The sequence below is a fragment of the Zonotrichia leucophrys genome, chromosome 14 (assembly GCF_028769735.1).
Source record: "Zonotrichia leucophrys gambelii isolate GWCS_2022_RI chromosome 14, RI_Zleu_2.0, whole genome shotgun sequence".
Lineage (NCBI taxonomy): Eukaryota > Metazoa > Chordata > Aves > Passeriformes > Passerellidae > Zonotrichia > Zonotrichia leucophrys.
This window is the reverse complement of record NC_088184.1, coordinates 4,748,587-4,765,280: the sequence shown is the minus strand read 5'-3', so window position 1 is coordinate 4,765,280 and position 16,694 is coordinate 4,748,587. Positions and strand designations below refer to the sequence as shown.

Here is a 16,694-nt window from a genome sequence, read left to right as displayed (position 1 = left end):
GACACAGGTGAGGCACTGTAGGTTTTCCAACATTCCTGCAGAGTTTCTGTAGCTCTACAGAGAAAGCACAAATTGTGCAGCCACGTGTGTACTGAATTTCGCTCCTCAGTAATAACAGGCTTTCTCATTCTACCACTGGGCAATGCAAAATAATTCCAGAACTGCAAAATAAACATTGGTGAGAAGGGAAACACAAAATGCAGGCACACATTGGTCAGAGAAGGGTCTGGTGTCACAGGGACTCTGCCCCACACACCCCATTCTCCATCAGTCCAGGAGGTTTGGATGCTGTAGGGGTGTGACAGTGGCACAAGGCAAATCTGCAATATTTACATGAGTTTGAAATGGAGACTCGGAGTACCAAATAAAAGCAGGTACTTCTACTACTTCATAGATATCTTAACATCCTCCCCTGAAGAAATGAAGTGGTGTTGTACCCAGCTGTATTAGCATCAAATCAAATGTTCTGCAAACACCATGAGACCAGGAGAAAATGAGTTTGAGATATTATCCTTGTTCTTTACTTACACGCCCCCATTTGCAGAAACACTCAACTCTATCCTCCCTTTATATTAGAGGAAATTAATTAAATGGGTAATAATTTAGAACAAAAAAGGAGAAACAACCTGTAGCACCAAGACATTATTAATGAAGAACTGTTACTTGAGAATAGATGGATAGATGCATTAAAAGAAAAAACAACAAGGAATAATTTAACAGGTATAAAACTGTGCCTTTCAGATAGTCATGGTCATTTCAGTAAAATGATGTGCTTGTTTTGGGGGAATCCAGCTCTCCTGAAAGCTAGGTAAGAGTTTAAATTACCCCATCTATTTACAGTTATTGAATAGCAAAGTGCTACAGGAAGATGTGTCAGGGAATAGGTAGATATATGCTGATAGCATCTTGTCACCAACCTGAGATGGGCTCTTACGCTTGAATATGCAAGCAGAGGTAGGAAGAAAAATTCATATGCATTATTGAACCATTGTACAAATGCCACCTGAATCAAAATCCTAGACTGGCCTCTCTATAAAATAGCAACAATTCTAAAAATCTTCTGATTCCTGTCTGTAGACTGGAAGCATCAGATAAAATACTGGGATTAAACCCCAAATATCCAAATTTGTTTGCTCTGCCAAAATTCGCACACTCACATGTGCTCGTGTGCACAGGAGTTTGTGCACTTTGCCCACTCTTCAAGGAACTGAATGAGCTTGAGGCACTGGAAACTAGCAGAAAAAAAATCCAGATCAAATACAAACTATGGCTACAGAAAACAATTTTCATTCCAAATTCTTAATTCCAGAAAAAAATGCCATTCAACCCGCCAGAACATCTGTGAGGAAAGAAGCTTTTGCAGTCCCAAGAGTTTGGTGGGCAGCCACTGGCAGACCTTGAGTACAGAGCATGGCAAATGGCCAGGGGGGTCAGGGCAACCATTCCCTCACTCTGTGTTTTTCTGCTTACTAATTTCCTCTTTCATTTAACTCAACAGAAATAAGCACAAAGCTGAATCTCAGTTGCACGTGGTTAAAATTAATCTTTGCAAATTCTACAGACCCCAAATCCTCTTGGTACAACTTAATTTTTAAGGGATGTCCAGCAATGATTTGCTGTGAGATGAATAATACATTTGTATCACATACTAGTTGTAGCAAAAATAATCTATAAATGTTTAATAAATATCCTGTAATGCTTTTGGTGAGCATGTTATAAATAAGTAACAATAGATTTGCAATGAAATATTTATATGCATTTTGGCTATTGTTATGCTTTAAGTGTTCAAGGAGCCATTACTAACAAAGTGAATGGAGTTATCAAGGTTATAGATATGTTCTGCAAGCCATTTATAATGAAATGTTCAACACTTAAAGTAAATGCATTTGTAGAGGTTGTTGACAAAGTGTAAGTGTCTAACAAGCCATTCATACTAAACTCCACATAGATATAAATGATACGTAGGCATTTGATAAGTCATTTATAGTGGGCCATGAAACTCTTCTCTGCTGGGAATGCATTGCAAGATCCTGTGTGGCCCTGTATCCCAGCCCTGCAGCATGCTCACTAATGCATGGGCAGGGCTTGACAAATCCCTTACAACTGATATTATTAGCTCAGTTGTTACACCCAGATAACCTGCAGGGTCAGCAGCATGGATAACTTCCAGACCAGCACTGGGGGCCAAAAACTGCCTGAGGGTTCTGTGGGGGGACTCAGGGAATTCTGAGCTATCCACTGGTCCATGGCAGTGTGGAGAACAGCCCTGGCACCTGGCAGGACCAACTGTCCCCCTTGACAAACTCTGAGTGCTCCTGGTGCTGTTTAAAAGCCAGGCATGAGCTATTCCCAGGGATATCAGTGATGGGTTTGCTCCACACGCTGTGATCACTCACTGACCCTTCAGATTTCACAGCACCTGTCCCCGTGGGGGCTCCTGAGGCTGCCTTTGGCTCCCACAGCTGCCCCAGGTGCTGCTGCTTTGTACTGTGCCCTTTCTGAGCACTTTCACAGCTCCTATGAAACACCCTGGGCTCTGCAGCAGCTGCTGCTCACAGCTCTCACTGACCCTCAGAGGCTGAGATGCCCAGGACAGCAACATTGTTCTCATGACAGGAAATCATCCTGGCTCCTCACTTAGCGAAAAGAGCACTACAAATAGCTGGAAGGGTTTAAAACCTGTCTGAAATAATACCATTAAAAGGTGGAAGGATTTAACTTGCTCTCGCACAGCCACTCAGCCAGGGCTTAACAGTAAGGGATTTGGCTTGGAAAACTGCAGCAATATCAGAACAACTAGTTGAATACAGGGAAAAATAATACTCATTTCTGTATTTCAGTTAATCTGCTAAAACATAGGTCTATTATATAGTCTGCTGGAACATGCCCATGGTCACAACAGAACTGAAAAATAAATGAATACTTCCTTTGAATCCCTCCTTCCAAGTGGATGCCATTGGAAGGAAGAGGACATCAATGTGAGATAAATTAGCCAAATCACTCCCTGAAAACGTGGGATTATATTAGGTTAAACTTCAGAGGAAATAAATAGAATTTTAAATTCAGTAACTTCCGTTGACATTATGAGCTATTGTATGTAAACTGTAATGCAAATTTAATTGCTCCACTATTTTGTGTGTTCCAGAGCACTGATTCATTCCAGGGTCAGTATGGGGTTTGCTCGCTTTGTGTCTCTACCAGGAGTGTCAGGCACATGTGAGAAGTATTAGATTTTGCTCTTCACTTATCCCTTTTCAAATTGCAAAATCAGTCTGTGAAAATAACCTTCACTCTGTCTTCAGCTAGCTGCAAAGGTAAATTCTTATCTCAACTTTATCTGTATCCTCAGTTTTATATCAACACTAAACCATTAGAGGGAAATACCTTCAAATAATGATACATTAATGAGCAATAAATTACAGGGGAAATACTACTTAGAACATCCATATTAACACTAAATGAGTTCTTCATTATTAATATAGTATCATAAATATAAAAAGGGAATTATAAATAATTAGGTTATGATTTTATATTGTTAAACGCTAGAAATTATCTTTTTATTTCAAATAATTCCAGTAGATGTTGGAAAATCTCTCCACCCTTTGGCAAAGGCTTTCATGCCAAGTGAAGCAATGTGAGAAGGAATGGGTGCTCCAAGTGCACAAGCCCTGCCATGCCTGAACCCAGAGCTTATCTCACTAATAGGAAAGATTGTTTTGCTTAGGATTAGAAAATCTGAACTAGCACAACCACAGATTCTAGAAAAAGGAAGTAATTACAATTTTTCCTTGTAGGGGATAACATCTTTCCTGTTGTGATTATAAGCATTTTATAAGCATAGGAGTCAAATGAAAGCCACCAATACAAAATGTGTCCCAGTGACCTTGTGCCAAACATCCACAATGGTGCCAATAGCAGCTTTTGACTGCAGTTCATCCTCCCATGTTTTCAGATTTTAGACTCTGAGAGTGCTAAAAAGCAACATGGCCTTTTACCAACAAAATATATTACAACCAGACAAACTCAGATTTACTTTCTCATAGTTATTTTCCTTTTCTTCTCTCATTTCCTAAGCTTCCCTGATAAAAGTCCTCTGATACATCTGCTAAAAACTGCTGATGGTGATGCTGCTTCACCACAAAAAATGAGGAGAGAAAAAACAGTGTTTAGGCAGTGCATGAAACAATAAAAAAGATAAGTTTCTGTGACTTTTCTAGCATCTGACTAATACCAGGGTAAAGGAATCAAATAGTTTGTGTTTAAGTGAGATAATGGGGGCCAAATATTGTTGCATATGGCTGCATATTTTCTATTTTTCTGCTATGAAAATGGGGGCTGCCATTCTCTATTATACCATGTATAATAATGATATTTCATGCAGGAAAACCTTACTAAGGTGCTAGAGGGCTTTGGGCAGTTTAAACTTAACTAGGTGATGGATCTGGGAGAAGGGACCTACAGAAATGCTCTTTAGTTTTCTGCATTCTCAATATTTAAGGAGGCCCTTCTGTACAAAGATGAATTCACACAACCCATCATTAATACAAGCTTTGGAAACTTATCACTTCATAATTTTACTTTGTCACAGATCTAAAAGAAAAAACGACATGTACACAGGGAGTGACAAACTGCAATCTCACAAGCACCATGTCTATGCAAATGCTGTCAATAAGGTTCTAAACAGCTCATTCATTGCCAGGCTCATACCCAAAATTGAAACTCTTCTCACCAAGCTCTTGCAGGCTGCAGGTTATTTTTCATTTAGATATGACTGCTTAAAATATAACTATGTTGCTGAGGTCTCATTTGTCTTGCCCATCCTCTGAGAAAGCACAATTCAGAATTTTGCTTGCCAGCCTCTCAGGGAGGCAGGTGAGTGTCACAGCTGCCTTCCTGTGGCCCTGTCTCTCTTCCCATCCCCTCCCTGTGCTCCACAGGATCCTCTGCAGGCCACCAGCACTGGAGTGACTCTGGACCAGCCAGATCAGTAAAATATCACACACATTTTTGCATCATTACTGGGGTTGGATATTTTTGATACTGGGCTGTCCTTGAGGCCACAGAGGGGCAGGAGGTGAGAGCACAAGGGGAGCAGTGGAAGTGTGTGATGGTGTTCACAGGGGTCTCTGGTTAAGGGAAGAGATGAGGATCTGACTCCATGTTTCAGAAGGCTTGATTTATTATTTTATGATATACATTACATTAAAACTATACTAAAAGAATAGAAGAAAAGGTTTCATCAGAAGGCCAGCTAAGAATAGAATAAGAAGGAATGATAACAAAGGGTTTTGACTTGGACTCTCTGTCCAAGCCAGGTGACTGTGATTGGCCATTAATTAGAAACATCCACATGAGACCAATCACAGATGCACCTGTTGCATTCCACAGCAGCAGATAACCATTGTTTACATTTTGTTCCTGGGGCCTCTCAGCTTCTCAGGAGGAAAAACCCTAAGGAAAGGATTTTCCATACAAGATTTCTGTGACAGAAGTGCCAGTCAGGAGGACAGGAATGGGATCACCCCACCAGGCTGCAGGGACCTGTGAGCTCAAGTTCAGCCTCTCGTGGGAAACTGGTGAGAAAAACTGAGCCTGACTGGCCCAAAAAGTGTTTTTGTGAGGGAGTTCTCTGTGGCCACTCCAAGGAGACTGAGGAGCCTTGCAAGTGCAGCTGAGGTGTGGATTCTGTTCCTGCATCCTCTGCATTGAAAGAGCAGCCTCACACGGGGACAGAAAATGTGGTCAGCTGAAAACACATCACTGCAGAGGTGTCTTGTAGCCATATTGTCTGAAAAATCCTTTCCTTAGGATTTTTCCTCCTGAGAATCTGAGAGGCCTTAGGAACAAAATGTAAACAATTATTATCTGCTGCTGTGGAATGCAGCAGGTGATTAGTCTCATGTGGTTGTTTCTAATTAATGGCCAATCACAGTCCAGCTGTCTGAACTGTCTTGGTCAGACACAAGCCTTTGTTATCATTCCTTTTCTAGTCTTAGCTAGCCTTCTGATGAAATCCTTTCTTCTATTCTTTTAGAATAGTTTTAATATATATCATAAAATAATAAATCAAGCCTTCTGAAACATGGAGTCAGATTCTCATCTCCTCCCTCATCCTAAGACTCCTGTGAACACTGCCACAGCGTCTCAAAATGAAAACGAGTAAGAAAGGAAGGAGGAACCTGGATACATAATTACCTAATGCAGGTTTGTGTTTTCATGTGACTACCTTAATGTCATAGTTGTGCTCCAAAATAATAACTGAATGAAGAAGATCTATAATTAGGGGACATCAAGAGCTTCACTGTAAACTGGAATAGCCTGTCAGGTTGAGATTTCTCTTTCAAAAACTCCTGGAATTGCAATGACAGGAGTTCATTAAATGGATAAAAGATAGTGATACTGCTGCTTTTTTGAGTTACTGATCTTGCTTTTAATGAGAAATGGTGGGGTTTTTTCCCTTTTTCTGTTGGAAATTATGCATGGAGCCTCCAGCCTGCTCAGATGCATCCAGTGCAGTTGAAAAGGTTCTCCCAGTTTCTGTGGCTGTATATTCAATTAATGTAATATGTCACAACATTTTCAAAATGCAAGTTTCTTAGGAAAAGAGACATTACTGTGAAAAAAGGAATTTAAAATACCTGTAAAACACATTTTCTTGGGAAAGTATTTGATTCAAATTGTTAGAAGACAAAAACCCATAAAGGTCTCTCTTATGCCTTCCTTCTTAATCTTCAGCCAAAGTTTCAGGACCATAAACTGACATCAATAGAAGCTGCATCTCAGGAATGAAAGGAATATATGGCCTTTAGAGAAAGAAATTTTTACACTTAAAAGAGAGAGAGGGAACATTTCTATGCTTTGCAGTCATTCAGCATAAAATTACTTACTTATTATTCATGACTATCTTTAAATGCTTTATTGAAGCATAATGCAAAAAAGTACCTGCTCAAACTTAAACCCCAAATTTTCACCGATCATTCTACATTTGGGCTTTGGCTTCAACATCTGTTAAACAATTCCATTATTTCCCCCTATTTTTTGACATTGCCTGGTCAGTGTACCAATCATTGCTTTGGTTGTGACAGGGCCAACCACCCACAAAAAAAAAAAAAAAACACAAAAACCAACAAAGCTACAGCAAATGCAATTGTACAGGTTGCAAAGGAGAGCTGAAGATGGGGTTGCTAAGAAGGAGCAAAAAGAGTCAGGTGCAGCCTGGCTTGCTTTGGGCATTCAGTGATTCAGTGCCCTGGGACCCTCACACTGGATGTTTTCCTTAAGGCTTGCTAGGAGTGTTTGGTTCCTTGAACCCAAAATCTTCACCTACCTTCACTAAGCTTTCTCATTCCACATTCTCACTCCAAGGACTTATCCCTCTCATGTGTGCTCAGGATATAAAAGCTGTGTTCTCTCAGGTATTTTTGGGGCTAGGGGAGTAGAGACTCCTCATTTCCCCCTGCAGCCCAGACTCACATTTGCTTCTGCAGATCCTGGTGTATCATTAAACCTTTAGTCCTACCTGGGGCTGCACCCCAGGGGAGAAATCAGCCTGGATTTCTACAGAAAGAATGAACTCCTGAGGAGCAGGCAGCTATCCTCCTGAATCTGGCTGAAGAACAAGGCACAGAAAAGCTCTGCCAGTGCCTGAATCAAGCCCAGTGTGCATTCAGATCAATTCCACTGAAGCATGAAGCAGACAGATATTAAGCTCTTAATTACAATTTGCAAAGATTATGAAGAACTGTGTTAGTGAAGGATAAACAGTGGTTTTGTTTAGCAAACTGTTTCATCTGTTAATGGTTGCAGATTTTCTCGTGTCAGGAACTGTTGTCTGCTTCATTTCCAACTTCAGCTTCCTGCAAGTCCTTCTCAGTTAGAAAATGTGAGTGGGGTGATTTCCCCTCCTGCCCTCTCCAGCTTTACTCCACAGAGCTGACATTTCAGGGACAGCCCAGAAGCTCCCTCTGCCCACCTGCATTTCACATTCCCTGTCACCACTGCACATCCTCAAGAGCCCTGGACTAGGCACACATTACTCACCATCCCTATAATTTCCTCAGAGTGCAGCCCCAGCTACACTATTTCACTCAGCTATAAACCAGTGGCTGAAGCACTGATGTTGAGGAAGATGAAATAGGAAAGCCTTATAAAGATGATTGTCTGGCAAAAGATTTTGAGAATATGGAAACTATAGGCGAGATTGAAATGAAAGCAAGCTGAGAGATCCCTTAGTTACCGAACAACTGGAAAACAATGGTGTGGCCGGCTGAAGGTAATCCCTTTTTGATGGAACAACACCCTCTGCTTGCAGACAGGCCCAAGGGTCAGAGCAGACCCTACAGCTTGGCAGAAGGGGCCCAAAGAGGAGTTTTAAGGGTTTAAAATGTGACACAGTATGGTAATGTAGTGATTCTTACAGGCTGTGTGTAAATGTTGTAGAATTTGTATATTGTACTAGACTGGTTAGTGAGAATTAGAATATTCAGCACAGAAGAAGATTTATTGTATTGTATCAGGAACTTTGCATGCCTACCTCTTGCTCTTACCTCTTGTCTTTTGCTCCCTTACCCTCTCATCCTCTCTCCCCCTCTCTTCTCTGGGGCCTGCTCTGAGCTGTGGCTGGCAGATCCCAGCAGGGCCCTGCACCCAGGCCCTTTGCAATAAACCCCAAATCCCAGCAGGGCCCTGCACCCAGGCCCTTTGCAATAAACCACAAGTTCCACGACCTGGCTGCAGAGATCTCTTGTCTCTGTCTGTCCTGACCCTGCTACCCCCATCAATCCTACAGACTGACACCTTCCTTTTCTTTGCAGCTGCTACACATCACCCTTCTGGGGTGTGTTTTTTGCCACACAAAGCTTTGATTCCCTATATTAAAGAGAGGCTTAGGCCATTCTGTTTGCCACCACTCTCTCCCTTTGGGTTTAGCCTGGCTGGGAATCTGGCAGCAGGAATCCATGGAAAACAGTGACCTCACTCCCATTCCAGAATGGAGTCAGGATGTCCAAAAAGCCTTTTCCCTTTGTTTAACAGGAACCCAGGGTATACACCTGAGCTTTTCTGCAAATGAATGGACTCCTCATCCCACTGTCACGGCCTCCCTGCCTGCTGCAAGTTTGCTCTTTGGGCAGTGATTCTGGTGGAATGCAATCATTTAAGTGTGATTTATGGCAGGGCTCTGTGCAGCTGGCTTAGTGCAAGGTGAGTGCACAGCAGTGCTTTAATAGTCCTTTTCCATTAGCAGGTATGTTTTTCAGTTGGCTTCCCTGCGATTGGAAGAGTTATAAACGTAACATATAAAACACTGTTGGTAAATGTCTGCAGGCTGAGAGAGACTTTACTGCTTGCCTCTCTGAAGGTGAGATAACTATATGCCTCTGGAAAATAACCTTCCAGGTGATAGCTGTGACTAAAAACTTGATGGGGAGAAGGAAAGAGTGTTTACTGTAGTGAGCTTAAAAGGAACATCTATTCAGAAGCAGATCTAGAGGGGAAAACCAATCTTCTCTTCTCACTGCCCTTCTTGCTTATAGGCTACCTCTCTGAATATCCACACCAATGCTAAATGGCATTAATAATTGCTAAGTTGTATTAAATTGCATATCAATCAAATTAATAATGTCTACCGTACTTGAGGCAGTTAGGTTCTTCAAAATCACTAGCATCTGCTCCTATTAAAAATGCCAGATGATTTGCAAATCCAAACTTTTGGTGAAAAAACGTTAGCTAACAAGGTGAAATTAAAATTTACATCTTACTCCAGCATAATGAATATAATTAAAAAGAGTGATAAAATCCTTTGATTAACCCTCATCCCATTTTGCATAGCACTATTATGCAAATTAAACACTGAAAACTTAGTACCAGCAAAAGATTCTAATATAAATACACTCTAATTTTAAAATTAAGAAAATATAAAAACATGCCACTGGATCTGTGACTGCACCCTTTGTCACTGCTGAGTTGAAAAGCATAACTGGGGGCATGTGCCACAGTGAGATAACTCATGTCTTGAGTTACTGAGGGATTAGAGCTTGTTCCTGCTTCTTCTACCAGGCATCATATTATTCCCACAATTATTTTGGTGTATAATTTAATTAGCCTCCCTGCTATAATCAAGCTGCACTCTGTCATCAGAAACATTCAAGCCCTGCAAAATATTCATCAGAATTGGAGTGTTCTGGGTTGCTGGGTTTTGTTTTGGTGCTTTTAGCGCTCATGTGATTTTTGTAGTGGAAAAGTCCTAACAAAAGCATTTATTTTAAGTTCTGCCTGAACAAATGATGTCCTGCATGGCTCTGAGCATTTCAAATCTTTGTTCCAAGTCCTCTCAGTTGGCTCCCCAAGGGTCCCTCCTGTGGTCCCCATGAAGGCCTCAGCTGAAGACAAAAGTGTCTCAGACATCTTTTCATTAAAAATCCTTTCTTAGGATTTTTCTTCTTGAGAAGCTGATAAGCTTCAAGAACAAAATGTAAACAATGGTTATCTGCTGCAGAATGCAACAGGTGCATCTGTGATTGGCCTATCTTAGATGTTTATAATTAATGGCCAATCACAGCTGAGTTAGCTTGGACTCTCTGTCTGAGCCACAAACCTTTATTATTCATTCCTTTCTATTCTATTCTATTCTTAGCTAGCTTTCTGAGATGAAACTTTTCCTTCTATTCTTTTTAGTATAGTTTTAATGTAATTTATATCATAAAATAATAAATCAAGCCTTCTAAACACAGAGTCAACATTCTCGTCTCTTCCCTCATCTGAAAACCCCTGTGAACACTGTCACACAAAAGCACAGCAAAAATTCCGAGGTTTTGGGTTTCTTCTCCTTCCGTGTGGAAGGAGAAGAGAAATGTCTGCTTTGCAGGACAAGTCCTGGGTTCCTGCAGATTTCAGGTGGGTAAGTCTGCTTTTCTAGCACAGGGCTTGGACAGCTAACAAGAGTTCAAAATAGAAACTTCTTTAAATTCACAATATCCGTGTTGCAGAGAAAACTATCGCTGCACAGGGGCACAGATGAGGTGCTACAGGGGTTGGAGTCTATCTCTCAAATCCCAGCTGCTGCTCAGAAATACTGTGTACAATGCTTCTACCAAATCTACAGCAAGTCATTGACCAAACTACTTGTCTGCTTCTCCCCCTCCCATCCAAATTAGAGTAGCTAACTTAATGAAAAATGATTTTTTTTCTTTTTGTCGCTTAGGAGGGTCTGAACATAAAGCTCTTATCACCAAGCCACAGCTGTAGGAGGAATCCTTTAATCACAGCCTTCCTCCTTGAAGAAGAATATAGATTTATGACCGGACTTTGGTTACTGAGCGAGAAAGAAATATTGCCAGCAGCCACCATACTACTTCCCATAGGCTGTAAACAGCTTTAATCTGCTTTAGCTGTCATTTTGAAGTCGAGAGATATTAGAGTACAATGTAATTATGTAGTTGTGGGCAGAAGCACAGTTTATTTTCTTTAAACCAAAGTGGAAGAGGTAAACTCGTAGCCCAAACAAACAAATCCTCCCTCCTTGCTCGGGCTGCTACCGTGGGTGCAGCAGTCCTAGCCCTTGGGTGTTGCTTTGCCTCTCCTTTCCTGGGGACACTGGGTCCCCATCTGCTAGAATTCATTTTTTTTTCTCTCCCAGACACACAAAAAGGAGAATATTTTCCTGACTAGTACAAAAAGCTACTGGAAATGTTGTTTTTATTAGGGGCACCCCAGGCACATGTTCACCTCTGAACTTCCCAGGGTGAAAATCTACTCCCAAAAGCACAGACACTCATTTTCTTACTTGCTTCAATATAACACATTGTCTGTTGCTATAGAGAGAGTATTGGGATAGCCTGGTTAGTTATCATTTATCTTTGCTTTTCTATTTAATAGGGCCTCTCAGGAAAGAAAACTCCTTCTTAATTATTGAACACCAATAAAAGGGTGTTTAGATTTTTCCCCATCTCTAGGAAAAAAACAAACAAACAAACAAAAAAAAACAAGCTGCTCCCTTTGAATTTATTTTTTGTCTGGTTTTTTTTAGGAAAGACTGCCAAGTTCAAGTCTGGAATATGCAGGCTCCAGGTACAGCACTTACTGATAGAGTTTCCTGTGTTCTAAACACTCAGTCACAGTTACCTGATATTCTGGTTTGTATGCAAGGTGACATTTCTTCAACAGAAAATAAATCCAATTCTCTATCACCATACCACCACTGTCAGCCAACAAAATACCCATTCCCCAAAAGTTTTGCAACCTTTATTTCCATCCTGTCCTTGAGAAATCTTTACAGTCACTTTTTACCAATATTCTCAAAAGATTCACCTGCAAAGCAGAGTCCAACATGCTTAAGTCTAACCTAATTCAGCGTATCATCAGAGCACCCAGTTTTACTGGAATCTGACATTTATAAAACTGCAATAAGCATATAGATATGTTTCCTCACCTTATTTGTTAGGTGAGCATAATGAATTCACATGGACTGCTGTCATTAAAGAACAGGTGCCTCTTGGTCTGAGATTCCAGGGAAGAAAATTCTAAACCACACTTTCCTCGTTATGTGATCTAATACTGCTGGTTCTTCATGAGTTAAGACAACAAAGCACAGATAAATTGCAGTTTTCCTGGATATATATTGTTTTATGCTTCATAGTGCATTTTAAAATTCATAGATTGAGGGATCTATTTGCCATCAGCTACGTCCTATTGCCTTTGCAAGGAGCTGCTGTGGCTGCTATGCAGGACACTGCAGCCTCTCTGGATTTTCATACCAATAATCTCCTCCTGATGGAGTTTTTCCACCCCTCAAATTCTATCAGAAACTGCTTAAAATATCTGAGCCTGATCCGTGCTGTATCTCATCAGTTCAACTGCTTTTAGGTGGTGCACAGACAAGATGTCATTAATTAATACCAGAGTGACCTAAAGAAAATATATTTGTTCATTCATTAACAAAAAGAACGGGAAAAGAAATTAAAGACAATGCGTGGTTTATGGGGCAAATTAAAAGGAGTGATGTGCTATAGCACCAGGGGCAGTAATTATCAATTCTGTCTGAAAAGGGAATAAACAGTCCTGCAGGGCTCTGTGCAGCATCATTTTGCCTCTGTATTCCAGCCAGGCATCAGTCTCCATGGAGCCCAAACACTCATCCCAGCAAATCTTTCCTGCTAAGAGCAGGACTTCTCCCAGCAGCACCACAGGTCTGGGTGCTGGGGGCCTGTCAGGAAGCAATGTTGGGCTGAACTGCTGATTTCAGAAGCTGAGGAAGGCACATCTGTGGCAGATATGAAGAAGGAAAACACAGTGGCCTGTACACTTCAAGAGCAGCTCCCTCAGTTCTTGATTCAAGTGACAACACTAAAAGGAAAGGCAATTTTAGGTCACTTCAGAGCTTTAAAAAATGAAGATGCAGAGCAAAGAGGACAGGAAAACTCCAGCACAATCTCAAAATGAAACCACTGAGCTTCAAAGATTGAGAAGTCTTCTCAGTAAGGATTAACATTTTCAATTAATAACTTTTATGATAAATTGTTGTGATAATTAAATGAGAATAGAGACTGGGTGTGTAGCTAATGTTCTGGAGAGTCAGTGACTGCAAATTTCTCCTTTCTTTTCTCCACCAGTCATCCCAGACAATAAAATGAACAGCTAAACATAATCCTGTACAAAACAGCACCAAAAAAAAGGAGGGGGAAGAAAAAGAAAAACCTAAAAAGCAGCCCTGCAATTTCTATTAAAATAGAAAGGGATGCTCATGCAAAACTGGCATGTTCTAGTGAGACATACCAAGATAAAGATAACCATCAAGAATATCTTTGTTGGATTAATGCTGTAGGTGGGGTGATACTGACACTTATTTGTAGTAAACTCTATGATTAATAAAAGTGCTTGGAGAGTGGTTCTTTTAATGACAGACAGATATATATTGTATGACCCAAGTTCTTCCTAAATGCCATCTTATTGTCAAAATGCTGAGAGAGAAATTTGATATGATTAATGTCCTCCCTCTCTCCCTCTCACCCACACTGATCAAACACAAGAAGGATAATCCAGTTGCCTACACTGAAGCAATGAGCAATAAAAGGGGTGGTTTCTGCAAAATTCAGTCCTCTGAAGAGAAACCTTTAATTTTACTCATTTTGCATTACAAATAATTAAGGGATATGAGTCAGAGGGCTGGCAGTGATCCCCAGAGATCAGTTAAATCTGTTTCCCTGCTTGCAGGCAGAAAAATCCTTGGTGGTGTTTCCCAACACAAGTGTGTCTATCTGAGCCTTTCAAAGACCCACACTCAGGGTCTCCTGCAGCATCCCCAGCCTGCTCCAACATTCCACGGTCAAGGAAAAGCTTTCCCTGACAGCTGAGCTAAATTTTCACTTCCATTGTTAGAATTTCTTACCTCATCTGCCACCAGCATGGAAAACCTGCAGCTTCACCATTATTTTAAACTTACCCAGGGTGACTTTCTGTCAAAAGTTGTTATCCCAGTGACTGGCTGCATATCCTTGCTGATGGATCCAGTGGCTCTGTCAGCTGCTGCTGATCCAGCTGAAAATGAATGGAGAAAAGCAACAGGGAAGTTTAGAAGCAGATCCACGGCTGTGAGGTAGCAGGACATCAGCTTGAAGGCTGAAGGTCCTGATATTGCTGCCACAAAGATAAACCTCCCTGGAGCACCAGCCCAAGATCCATTCCCACTGAATGGAAACATTCCCAGCTGTTTTCCATCCCAGGTTTAGGCACTTGGTGATTCCTGTGTAAGCCCAGTGTTTTTTTCTTATCTCTGTTTATTAGAGCCATGTATCTGGAATAATGCTATACATCGATAAGAAAACCATAAATCAAATCATCCTCAATCTCCTGTCATCCAGCATTCAGGTTCCTCCAAGCTGGTAAGACCTGCAAGTTTAATAAACCTCTCCCCCAGCACATCCTCCTGATCACAACTTAAAAAAATTAAATAGCATCAGTATTACACCCAGATAAAACAGTGAGTTAGTTAATGCCTCTGTAATTGAGGACACCTGATAAACATTTTAATAAAAAAAAAGGAAGACAGAGCTGTTGATGCATCACTCAATTAGAAATTAGGCCTCACTCCTAACTAATCAGCTGAAATATCAGAACAACTGGAAGGCAAGTATGGCAAACACAGCAGCCATGTGTGATTATGAGCCCAGGTCCCCAAGAGATTTGGTTTTATTGGTTCCTTTCTCAGACTGGCCACAATGGATCTTCAGAGAGATGCAAAAAGCACAGTGTCTACTCTTATTGTCTTACTGCAGCTACAACAGTTGCAGGCCACAACTTGCAAAGCAAAAAGAAGGATCACCTTATTCAGGAGAGGCAAAGCCAACAAATACTTGATAGCAAAGTCCTGCAGTTATCTATGGACTAAAGAAAATCAGCTTTCAGCCATTTCATGAATATCACTGTTTGCCTTCAGGGGTGATCTCTAAGCTGTTACAACCTCTGTGATTCTTTGACACAATATGTTATATTAAGGCCAAAAGCTACAGAAAACCTAAGAAAATTTTCTTCATGCTGACACCAGCAAGGCCCTCTGTGGTTTCCACGGGGAAGATGGAAACACCAGAGAAAACTTTGAAAGACACTACACAAATTCATTTCTAGCAAAAAACAGAAAAGCTATTGGAAGTGTTAATTGTGGTTAACTACCAGGACCTGGCTCGTGAAGAAGAAATTTGTTAAAAATTCGAAAGTACTTATATAAGGTTTGTGTTTTCTCTTCTTGAAAAGCTTTCTGATGTGGAATCAGGGAGGTAAAAGAGGGCAGATGAGGGAGCCCCTATCCAAACCAACTATTGTTATCCAAACAGAAATGTTAGGAATGCAGGTTTGCTCCTTTCCATCCAAAAACCCAACCACTGGGATCAGCAGTCACACTGTTCCTCCCTTCCCCCACAACCAATATCTATCCTTTCTTCCCTTGCTTCATAAACCAGAATTATTTCTTTCTTCCCTAAGCCCTGAGAAATGGGACACCAAATTAGATAGACTACTGGCTAATCTGTTAAGGTGTTTCTTGTATTCCTCATGGAGACCAGTTCTTGGAGAGTTGAACTCATGAAGTTAAAATTCATTCCCTGTGGAGAGAACCAATATGAGGCTTCTGTGGCATTTCCCAGCCCTACAGCTGTTGTGCTGCACAGATATATCTTTAACCCATTCATATTAGTGAGCAGCAGCTCCAGGATTTTGTTCAGTCATTAAACAGAATCTAGAGCAGGTTACAAGAAGAAAGAAAAATAACACTTCTTTCTACACAGGTAAAAATCCTACAGGATGTTTTCTACTAATAGGAATTTTAAAACTAAGTTCAAGCATATAATTTGCTGTTCACAGGGGTGCAATACTACCTCTATCCACTTCTTCATGTCCCTTCCTCTACCTCAGAGACTGCAAATCAAACACTTCTTGAATATAACAAAATTGTTAAAGTACAGCAGTTTTATTTTAACACCAGAAAAAAAAAAAAATTGTGATTAGAGCATTATGTGCTAATATAACATTCAACAATTAAAATTACTTGCATCCAAATTTTATTGCCAGTTAATGGCATCTAAAATAATATTGATAACAAATGACGCAGAATATCTTCCCAGAAGTCTAATTCTGATTCATAAAATTGTTTCCTGTACTGGCTTGAGTAATGATACAATATATAATGGGAATAATACATCCCAGTT

The 16,694-nt window shown here is 40.6% G+C and overlaps 1 long non-coding RNA gene across 2 annotated transcripts in view; it reads right to left on the bottom strand.

The window, feature by feature from the left end:
* Positions 1–12,899: 12,899 nt before the first annotated feature.
* The window catches only part of LOC135454209 (uncharacterized), a 70,390-nt gene continuing 66,595 nt past the window's right edge, over positions 12,900–16,694 (bottom strand). For both annotated transcript variants that reach the window (XR_010442041.1, XR_010442040.1), the window contains 2 exons: positions 14,438–14,532; positions 12,900–13,341 (listed from right to left, as the gene is read on the bottom strand). This is a non-coding gene — a long non-coding RNA (uncharacterized LOC135454209). The remainder of the gene's footprint in view (positions 13,342–14,437; positions 14,533–16,694) is intronic.